This window comes from Trachypithecus francoisi, unplaced genomic scaffold, assembly GCF_009764315.1.
Source record: "Trachypithecus francoisi isolate TF-2019V2 unplaced genomic scaffold, Tfra_2.0 Lachesis_group4, whole genome shotgun sequence".
Lineage (NCBI taxonomy): Eukaryota > Metazoa > Chordata > Mammalia > Primates > Cercopithecidae > Trachypithecus > Trachypithecus francoisi.
The window spans coordinates 34,809,418-34,821,769 of NW_022681469.1; positions in this window are offsets into that span (position 1 = coordinate 34,809,418).

Below are 12,352 nucleotides of genomic sequence, written 5' to 3' on the forward strand. Positions count from 1 at the left end.
AGAATTAGTGTGTTTTTCCATACTGCTTTTGACCACCTTATGCATTCATTTATTAAATAAGATCTTGAAATATTATTGGCTGAAAGGAATTACTGACTTCACATATCAGCCCCAGTGTTTCTTAAACTTTAGAGTTTATAAGAATCAGCTTAAGAAATTGTGGGGTAGCTTGGTTGGATTAGCCCTCTAACAAATAACAATTATAAGCTTTTGTCCCCTAAATTTAAAAGAAGTATTTGAATACACTGCATCAGAGCCCAAAGCAGGCAGAAACTTGAAGGGAGTCACCCTTGAAAGAGGAAAATTACACTGGCTGACACACATTTATTAGCTTTTTACTTGAGTGAGGGCTTTCCTCAGTCTGTGCAACTTAAAAGCTGAAAGTCAAATAGAAAGCTGCAGTCTTAAGTGTTTGGCAAACATAGTCTTCCAGCCTGTAGTCTGTTTATGCATTTTATAATGGTGTTGTTTATAATGAACAAAAGTTTTGAGTTGCTGAATTTATTTTCTTTTATGCTGATTGCTTAGATAAAACATAAACCATCTCCAGTATGTATGCTGAATGTCAAAAGAAAAAAGAAGAACATAAAAAGCTAGGTCTATCCCTAAGTGGTGAATATATATTCTTGTATTCCTGATAGAAACATTGTTGTTATAGCTTTTATGTTTAAGTCTATGACCCATCACAATTTAATTTTTGTACATGATGTGAGATAGTGGTTGAGGTTCATTTTTTCTCCATGAGTATCCAGTGGTTGAAATAGTTTTCATTCCACAATAGTATTTTTATTAAATATCAGTTGACTATGTAAGTGTAGGACTTTTTTGGATTTTTAAATATTATTGATAAATTATCTACCCTTATGGAATACCACACTAAATATTGAAAAGCATTGATCTACAGACTAAATTTATTATTGCATCAATCTAAATACTGAAAAGTGTATATGGAGATAACTTTTCTTCAATGTCCCATGGAATCGCCTCAACTGAACTGTACTCTGGCCTCATGACATTGGCCTTCATGAAAGTGCAGTTATTTGAAACTTACTATTATATTTATTTTGGAAATGCTGAGGGCATTGTACTATTTCTCCTTTATAAGAAGTCACAGGAGAAATGTTTTACAAATGTCAATGCCAGAAGAGTATTATGTCTCCTCAGTAATCCATTACATTCATCTTATGGAGTCTTGACCACTAAGAAGATGGGAGATAATAATAGTTAATCTTATGCATCCACTTGACTAGACCATGTGATGCCCATGTATCTGGTTTAACATTCTTTCTGGGTATGTCTGTGAGGATTTTGCCAGAAGACATGAACATTTGCATTGGTAGACAGGGTAAGTGGATTGTCTTTCCCAATGTAGTAGGGTCTTTTTCAGTCTATCGAAGGCCTGAATAGAACAAAAAGTTGGAGAAAATGAGGATTTGATGACTGACTGACTGCTTGAGCTGGGACATCAGTCTTCTCTTGTTCTTGGTGCTCCTAGTTCTCAGGCCTCCAAACTTGGACTGAAATCTTTACCATCAGCTCCCTGGCTCTCAAGTCTTTAAATAACACCATGAGGCTTCCTGGGCCTCCATCTTGCAGACTGCCGATTATGGAATTTCTAGCCTTTGTAATCACCTGAGTCAATGAACTTCTTCATATATCTATAGTTGGTTCTGTTTCTCTGGACAACCCTGACTACTTTATTGGTCAACTATAATAATTTCATAGAAAACCTTATTGGATGTTCCTATTCTTTACATGGGGACTGTTCTTACTCTAGATTACACCTTATTTTTTAAACTTCATTGTCAATTTTCTTTTAGTTTACCACACATGATATATTTATATTGTTGTATTATATATATTCATAGGCACTGCAAATTCAACTCCTGTTTGGAATGATTTAGAATTTAAATAAAACTTTACGTTCAATGTGAATATGGAAATAAGTTTTACTATTGAGAACCATAGCACTTGCATTTGGTTTAAATTTATCACATATCTAAATAGTAGTATCTGTCTTTTCTCCTGCCACCTCATGAACTGATTAAGAGCTGGAGCAAGAGCTTGATAGGTTCATGTGTGGGTTCATGTCCAATTCACCATTTTTTCCTTGTCATCAGCACCTGGCTATGGTCTCTTCTTGCCTCCAGTGTGCAGATGAGCAGCATTTAAAGAAAAAAAAAATGACATGTGACCCTGATCTTATACCATTAATTCTGAGAAGAATCACCAAAGTTAAAAGATGTTTAATGAGACCTCAAGGAAATTTACATTATGCTTTTTGTAAGAGGAGGAAGAAACAGCAAGATGAGCAGTAGTACCATTGAGACACATCAGGAAGTACCAGGGAGTTCATAGTGTCCCTGCTGTTTCCAATTTTGCCTGGCAGGAGGGGTGATACAGAGTGTAGTAAACATCATCTGTCTCCTGTCTCCCAACTCATATAGGGTACCAACATTCAGAAATAAGACATCTGACTCATATTCTCAGAAATATCAGCTACAGGATTGTTTCTAATGTAATGCCTATTTCTCTTTCAGGCACTACTGCTCTTTCTTTCATTTGAAAAGTTATGGATTATCTTCTGTGTTCTTGGCATTGCTCTATGGGTTGGGGGTGAAAACATAAATAAGATATGGATCCAGAGATGAAAGTGCCTGACTCTGAATAGCAGCAATCATCAGCCATCTTAATCCCTTCCTCCCTACTCTTTACCACTGCACATCAGTCATTTTGCTTTTGATAACTACCAGTCATCTCAGGTACCAGACAGGTAAAACGTGGTCCGTACAATGAAATGAAATGAATCTGATAGGTAAGTTTCCCCTGACTCTATAAAGAAAGAAATGCAAAGCCATGCAAGAAGAAAAAAATAGTTCATTGAATTAAAATCTGTCTTAAACCAAGGGAAACAAATTAAAGAAATAACTTCAAGCACAGATACATCAAATAAACACCAAGGGGACAAAGGCAAGGTTTTCAGGCTCTGAAATCCAAGAAGAATATTCTTTCATATTACATTTATCTTAATTCCAATCAACCGAATAACGCAGTATGAATGAACACAATTAGAAATTTCCATGTACTATTCAATAATTGAGTAAGCTGGGTTGTCTATTCAGGCATTCATTGCAAATTGTTTCTTAAGTGACAAAAATCCAAAGTTTGAGGAAGAATGTGCTGCAATGCCATAGATATTTTCAGCTGCAACCCATACTTTCTGCTGCATCTCACCTCATCATCACTGGTGCATAGCAATTTCCTGGCTGCCATCTCAGGGTAGTTGGCTTGACAGAGATAAGTTATATTGGAATCTGTCAGAGATAGAGAACACAGTGCATCTCAATGGCAGCAACAAATCTAAAAGAAGAAAATACATGGAGTTATAGTAGCTATTTATCTCAAAATTTTACAGACCACCAAATCTAAAATTTTCCAGTGATAAAGGGAAGTGATTCTCTTTTACTAACTAGATTACTGAAAATGCTTTTGTTTGTAATTGATGCATCAAAATTTCTTCAGTGATATTTGAGTATTCTACTTTGTTTTGAGAGATTCAATTCTGATTGCTTGCAAATGAAAGAAAGAAAACTTAAAATTAAAGTCCAGTGATCTCACTTTTTGCTTTTTATTTCAAATACCAACTCAAATCAGAGTATCTCACTTTTTAAAAAGATGACTTCAACAAGACCAAACATATCATCACAGAAAAGAAACTTAAAATAGAACAAATACTTGGGATAATGAAAAGAATGAGTTATTGGTAACACAAAAGTATAAAAATACATGTGAAATTTATTTAATATTTAACTATTTTATAACTTACTGGATTTGGTGGAAAATAAAATTAAAATTATATAGAAAGAAGCTATCATCAGAAAGCAATACACATAGCCATATCACAAATTGTGGAAAAGAGCCTGCTATCTTTCCATCACTACCAACCCACTCACATACCTAGGGATTCAACAATTGGTATGTGTAGAATAGCACAATAATGAACATTTTAAATATAAATAATGCTACAAAAATAAATAGTAGAAACATAAAGCAAAATAATCAGGCAACATCAAATTTTCCTCTGTCTATTCTTCATTCATACCTTTCCTTTCCTCCTTTAGGTTGGAACTATTGTAAAAGCATCTTGAGTAACAGATGAACCAGGAACAATGACATGAATATCAATATTAATATTTTCATATTAATATTCACCAAAAAGTAGCAATGAATTATCTAAAGTTATATGCAGTCTTAGCAGAAGCAGAGAATACAACAATTGCTTGTTAACTTTAATAGCCAATCCAAAACAGAAAATTTCAAAACACTGTTATATCATAATGAAATGTCTTTGATTTCAGAGGATATTAACCAATCATGTGTCTCTAGTAGAAAACATTTCAAGTAATTTTTATGCACTGGTAATGAAAAAATACCCTATGAGCCCAAGTGAAAGCAGTTTTCATTCCATTTTTCTGAGGAAAATTCAGGTAACTAAAATCAGAGCAAGTAGGGAAAGTAACAAAAACGAAAATAGTGCACCTTCTTGGTTGACTAATGGTATAATTTCATTAATTCGAAAGCATTAATTGCTAAACTACTATGTGCCAAGAACATTCCTAAGAAATGGAGATTTAACAATAAGCAAGATACTTTGCAGTCAAGTGATTTAGAGTATAGTAAAAGGCACCGATGGGTACTTAGGAAACTACACTGAAAAATAAGGATGCTGCATACATAATGCTTCAGGAACACCGTGGAGGATCACACAATCAGAAGAGACTTCTCCTCAACCCTCACACTTAAGCTGAGACCTGAAGAAAGGAGAGTTAAGGTTAAAAAGAAGAAGAATCAATCAATTTTCTCAATTAACAAATGCCAAGCACCATGATCCTCAGAGACAATGTGCAAAATTAAAAGAGTATATATAAATACTATTAGACGTGTCAGCGTTTCCATATATTCAATAATTGGGTACAGTGATACTGAGTATAGCATGTGTACTTCATGAAGTAGTTCATAGGTCTTAAAATAAAGATGATCATTGTGAATTGTGTCCACTTAGGCAGGATTTGTATTTCCCAGAATTCCCTACCCTGCACAGTTTTAAGTTAGAGTGCCAGAAAAAGACATTTTGTATGAGATTGAGATTTGGAAGGTAAAGTGAAGTCACAGCAGGCATATTCTTTCTTCAAGAGGAAGGACAGAGCAGAGTTCTGCATGTGTCATAGCTCCTGATCCTCCTCCTTGATCTGCTGGCTTCCTGTGTTGGCCTGGATCAGCAGCCAGGCCATAGCTCCTACAGTGCCTGGTAGTTTCCTTTCATCAGCTGCTTCACCTCCTGGGCCTGGAATGTGTTTTGCTTGAGGTGGCTGTCAAATTCTCTTTCCTGGTCATCCCTGTTATCAAAGTTGGAGGCTTGGAGGCAATCAGAAACCAGTGTGTGCTTCAGTCCTGCCTCATAGGTCCCAGCTCATCCCTGTAGATTAGATTCCAGCTTACCCTTAACCCATCTGTACTTTACTACTATCCTTCCTTCTCAACTGCTTGCCCAGATGACTTCAGCCTCTTGCATCAGACACAGAGCAGTAGCTTCATACAGACTGTTTATCCTGCTTTCTCAATTGCATAAGATCACATTGTTGTAACTGGCTTCTCAATATATAAGATACATATAATATGGTTGAACTATATTATATATGGTCTATATATAATGTAAATATATGGTTTATATATAATATAGTATATTATATAATATATAGTATATATATTTATATATCATATAAAAAACCAGATATATGTGTGTGCATATGTGTATATGGTTCTTCTTCTCTGACTCAAGTCTGAATGTTACAATGATGTTTATACATCCTGTATGATAATATTAAAAAAGGATTATGGAATAATATTAAATTTTAAAAGCCTGTATGCAAAATTGATGTAAATTTTAATTTCAATAGGTTAAACATAAATGGATTTAAAATTCACCAAAATATTAATTGTGATTTTGTTTGGATTAGTAGGACAATGTGTGAATTTTTGTCTTCTTTTATCCTTCAGTGTTTTCAACTTTTAAAAACTGAGTATGCATTAATTTTATCATTTACATCAGCAATAAAATATAAACTTGCTTTTGTGACAATAAATCTTTAGAAGAAAAAAAGACAGTCACCTAACCATGTGATTTTAGGTCCTCTTAATGCAGATAAATGCATCCTTGGGGACTTTCTAAATGCTGATATTAAAAAACATAGGAGTAGAAAAGGTTGTAAACAATTAGAGCTACATTTTCAATATGTTCTGCTAAGACTTAGCCACCAAACTTCATGAATGCTAATTTGAAAAACTGGGTCATATTCCTTCACATAATTTTATATCTTTTTCTGTGACAAAAGTACAGATATGAGAGACTTTTAGGCAAATTCGTTAAAACTGTATATTAAAAAATATAAATTAAAGCTCCTTGTAAATACATACACATTTATCTTATGTCATATACTGGCAAACACACATGCATCCAAAGAAATTTCTACTTCCATATTTAATTCCAAATTTTGAATTCATGTAATAACCACTTAAAAAGCATACACATATACCCACAATTTTTGATCTTTAAGATCGGTATTTTATTTAAATAATGATCCTAGCCTTTTTAATCCTTTATATGTTTCTAGCACGTCATCATTTAGAAAGCATCTCCATGAAATCATGAGTCAGACATTTTTGTTTTTCAATTGTTGAAGACACTAAGGCCCAAGGGGATTAAAGAATGAGGTTTGGGTCCTCTTCTTACTTTATTGCCATCATTATTGACTTTTTAAAACATCACCACCTGATAATTTTCAAAAATGAGCTTCCTTGACACCTTAAAAACTAGAGTAGGTATTTAAAAGCATCCATGAACAGTCAAACATCTGGCAACATATTAGTTTTATGCAGTAAGACAAACCTATTCTTATAGTTATTTACTACATAGACATAAATTATTCAACATTTTGAATGACAAAAGAATTGGGATTTAAGTCTTTGTAAATAAAAAAAATAAGTATTCTTAGAAAATATAGACAGTAAAAACACTTAACTTTCTATCACATTATGATTATATAACATACACAAAATGATTTAATTATATTTTATCAAATAATTACTTTTTTCAAATAGTCATTAGCATATTACACTGTTAGTTTTAGTGAGAGAGTTTGGGAATATTCTTTTTAGGGAATGACCAGGATACCTTTGTATGAGTAAGATACATCAACATCACAGTACGTCAATTTTTTCCATTCAGTCACCTGGTGCAGGGGTCAGTCCATGGGCCAAATCCAGCCTCCTGCCTGTGTCTGTATGGTAGATGAGCTAAGAATATTTTTTCAAATGGTTGAAAAATCATTTTAAAAGAATATTTATGACACATGAAAATTATATGATATTAAAAATTCAATACCCCAAGTAAAGTTTTATTGAGACACAGCCCTATTCTTTTTAACACATTGTTTCTCGTAGGAACAATGTAGGACAGAGTAACAGCTTCTCCAACTCACAAGGTTCTTCTGTAGTTAAGTGACAAATGTAAACTAGACATAAAATTGCTGTATTTAGTTTTTCTGATAAATTCAAAAGTACTTTGTTGCACGGGAAAAAAACATTTCCACAAGACTGTTGTTCACATGTGGAGGGGAAAAATACTTATTCACATATAATATATTTTACTTAGGTGGTTAATCTTGAGGGTACAATGACATGTTTTTATTGTGATGCTAAATTGGATCCACTAGGCTTGCCATTCCTTTCAACTATTTGGAAATCTTTCTTTTCTACAGACTAGAAATAATATGATATATCCTTCCTACTCCAGCTTGTGACCCAGGTAAGATTGAAACGGTGACACATTCTGAAGTTTCCTTCAGAATGCATGCCTCAGTTAAGCATGCCAAAGAAAAAGAAATAGAAAGAAATGAAAATCAATGATAAGAAAATGACCCCTTTTGTAAAGTGTTGAGTGGACTGAAAACAAATGTAAGTGCTTGGAACTGTGGTCATGACAACCAGTAAAGTCAATCTTAGTCAATGATACCAGTTTGAAATTGTATCACTACTGAGCTGAAATAAAATGCTAAACTTGATGAGTTCCTTTTTTCCATATATCAACAGTTATTTATTTATAATTCATTGCTATAGCTATTGTGCTTGTGGTTCCTTCCACAGCATGACTTTACGGAAGGTTCCAGACCAAACAATTACAAGTGGGTCAAAATCTTATGTAAGTGCTTGGATTTTATTAACAATGATTTCACAATTAATACTCACAATTTATAACCCTTATTAGAATCGGGAAAATTTAAGCAAAGATGTAAGGAAATGGACATTTTGAGTCCTTTCCTTGTTGGTCTAAAGTTCATTAACAATAAGCAACTGCAATTGTGCTTGTACTGATACTTTTATTTACAATTTAAAGATTGTTTTACATTTTTATTTTTTTAGAGACAGAGTCTAGCTCTTTTGCCCAGCTAGAGTGCAGTGGTGTGATCATAGCTTACTGCAGCCTTAAACTCCTGCCTCAGTCTCCTAAGTAGTCACAGGCACATGACACCATTCCTGGTAATTTTTAAAATTTTAGTAGAGACAGGGTCTCGTTGTGTTGTCCAGGCTGGTCTCAAACTCCTGGCCTCAAGCAATCTTCCTAGCTCAACCTCCCAAAATACTGAGACTACAGGTATGAGCCCCTGCACTCAGCCCCATTGATTTTCTAAATGATGGTAAATGTGTTTATGGATGATTGCCAATCCCTCACAATATGTTTTTAAACATAATATGCTGATAAATTATGACTTAGTTTTTAAATTTCTGCCAGTAATAGGCAGATTGTCTTAAGCAGTTTTAAAATGGTTAAAGTTAACAATAGGTACTAAGATTTATAGCTAATATTTTTGCAAGCTTACTATCTACTACACACTGTTAAGCATTTAATTTTCATTATCTCATTTATAACTTAAACAACCTTACAATCTAGGTACCATTATTATTCCCATTCTACATATGATAAAACAGAGCCTCACGAAAGCAAGTTCAGTTTAATACTCTAATGCGTATTAGAGGGAAAGTAATTAATAGATATTAGAGTCAAGATTGAAATTTGTGCTTGCCTGACCACCAAAATTGCATTTATCTACCATTATGTCATCTTGCTTCTCATGCATAGAGAAAAACAAGTTAGAAAAAAATTACTGGCATAGATTCATTTTACTATTTGTCTGTATATTCATAAATATCACCAATAGTTACAAGTCTGGCAGGGTGAGATGTTTGTGTGAAAAGAAGAGGGGCTTTGGAATGAGGTTCACCGGGTTTTGATCCTATAATCCTCAGCTTGTGGCCCATTTACCCATATGAGGTAAATCCTCATCATTTACCAGGTGTTGTAAATTATGATACTTGCCCTCTGTAATGCCCACTTACTCCTCCATAAAATAGAGGTGATGTAACTACCTTGAGGGTTTTTGTGTAAAATAAAATGATGTATGCACAGTAGCTAGCAAAACTAGGCACAAAGTAATTATTTTTCCTTCTGTTTTTATGTTTTCTACTGTGCATAACTTTCTTTCTGTGGAAAGGCTGAACTCATGTCTCAATCATCCCTAAATCCCTAAATATGAATGACTCGGGTCCAACCTTAAATGTTGGCATGCTTTTATGATATTTATCTCACGTTCACTAAGCACATAGTAAAATTAAGGTTTCATTATTAAAAAATCACAAAAAAAGACCTGAAAATACTTTTAAGTGGTAAAGCACAGCCCACCTCATCTGGATGTTTATTACAATCAGTAACACTTTCAGCAAAGGGAATCTTGAGGGAAAGAAACTCAGTGCAAGGCCCTAAGGGCAAACTGATGTGCCAGACACACAGGTGAGTGGAAGGTAGGAAGAGTCAATACAATCCTCAAAGAACTGCTCAAAATCAGCCCAGGGAAGAACACATACCTCTCCCACGCATTTCTGATGTTGAAGCATCTCCTGTCCTGTAGTGATGTGTTACTTTCCTGGATCTTGGAGTGGGAAGAATACCCTGATAACTTTCAATGCCCTATGGGTGCCTGCACTCAAAATGAAAAACAAAATCTGAAATATTTCATATCAAGTTTATAATGGCAGTCAACTGTTTCACTGTCAAATGTAGTATTAGATCTGGGAAATATTAAGGTTTACAACATAGCAAACAAATAGTAGTGTTGGAATTGATTGATTTTTAAATAATTATTTGAAATACTAAAAAAGTGACTATGCAAAGGTATAATGCCAATGTGAAAAAGGTAGATTTCAACATTAATTGTATTTTTAAAGATTTAAAATGAATCAGGGCATTCTGATTAATGTTGACAATGTTCAGATACTGGCCTTTACAACATCATATATTCCAAACCAAGTAAATAATTTGATTTTTGTTGACATTTTTCATGGTGAAAGACACTTAAATATTCTAAGAAATAAAGTCAATATTACTTATAAAAATGGTTAGATTTCCTGAAATCTCCTTAGTTTTGTATTACAAATCCTTAGCTTTTTGGGAGGCCAAGGTGGGCAAATCATGAGGTCAGGAGTTCAAGACCAGCCTGGCCAACATGGTGAAACCCGGTCTCTACTAAAAATACAAAAAATTAGCTGGACGTGGTGGTGGGCACCTGTAATCCCAGCTACTTGGGAGGCTGAGGCAAAAGGACCTCTTTAACACAGGAAGCGGAGATTGAAGTAAGTCGAGATCGCACCACTGCATTCCAGCCCAGGCAGTAAGCCGAGATTGCACCACTACATTCCAGCCCAGGCGGTAAGCCGAGATTGCACCACTACATTCCAGCCCAGGCAACGGTATGAGACTCTGTCTCAAAAAAGAATAAAAATAAAAAAAGAAAAAAGAAAAAAAAGTAATCCTTACTTTTATTTTAAAATTTTTTTCTGAGAAGGTATTTAAAATAAGTATTTATGACTTACTGGCTTTTTAATTATGATGTCTTAAAAGAAAGAAAGGAAGGATCAGGGCCAAGAAGGTTGATTAGAAGCAGCTACCTTGTGTGGCACTCAGGAGAGGAATGAAAGGGGCAGGTAAATACAGCATCTTTAACTGAAATATACAGGTACTCATATTGGAACTGATCAGGGAAACAACTCAATCCATGTAGAACAGGGAAAAGCAGGGCAGGGCGCCTGCCCATTCAGGAGTGAGACTGAGCCAAGGGAACCCCCACCCCTAACAAAAGGAAGCTGTGGGCAGAAACCCTATAAGTCAGAAGAGATTGGGGGCCAATATTCAATATTCTTAAAGAAAAGAAATTCCAACTAAGAGTTTCACATTCAGACAAACTAAGTTTCATTAGCAAAGAAGAAATAAGGTCCTCAAGCAAATGCTGAGGAAATTTGTTACCACCAGCCCTGCCTTACAAGAGTTCCTGAAGGAAGCACTAAATACAGAAAGAAAAAACTATTACCAGCCACTACATAAACATACTGAAGTACACAGACGAGTGACACTATGTAGCACCCACATAAACAGGTCTGTAAAATAACCAGCTAGCATTATGATAACAGGATCAAATCCACAAATAGAAATACTAACATTAAATGTAAATGGGCTAAATGCCCAATTAAAAGACATAGAGAGGCAAGCTGGATAAAGAATCATGACCCATTGGTATGCTATCTTTAAGAGATGCAGCTCACATTGCAAAGACACACATAGGCTCAAAATAAAGGGATGGAGGAAAATTTACCAGGCAAATGAAAAACCAAAAAAAGCAGGGGTTGCAATCCTAGTTTCTGGCAAAACAGACTTTAAACTAACAAAAATAAAATAGGACAAAGGGGGCACTACATAATGGTAAAAGGTTCAATTCAAAGAAAAGATCTAACTATCCTAAATATATATGCATCCAATATAGGAACACTCAGATTTATAAAGCAAGTTCTTAGAGACCTTCAGAGACTTAGACTTCCACACAATAATAGTGGCAGACTGTATTAGTTGGTTTTCACACTGCTATAAAGATACTACCTGAGGTTGGGTAATTTATAGAGAAAGGAGGTTTATTGACTCACAGTTCACATGGCTAGGGAAGTCACAGGAAAATTACAATCATGGCAGAAGGTAAATGGGAAGCAAGGCACATTTTACATGGTGGCAGGAGAGACAGAGGAAATGCTAGACTTTTACTGAACAACCAGATCTTGTCAGAATACCCTCACTATCATGAGAATATCATGAGGAAAACTTCCTCCCTTATCCAATCACCTCCCACCAGGTCCCTCTCTCAACATGTGGGGATTACAATTTGAGATGAGATTTGGGTGGGGACACAGAGCCAAG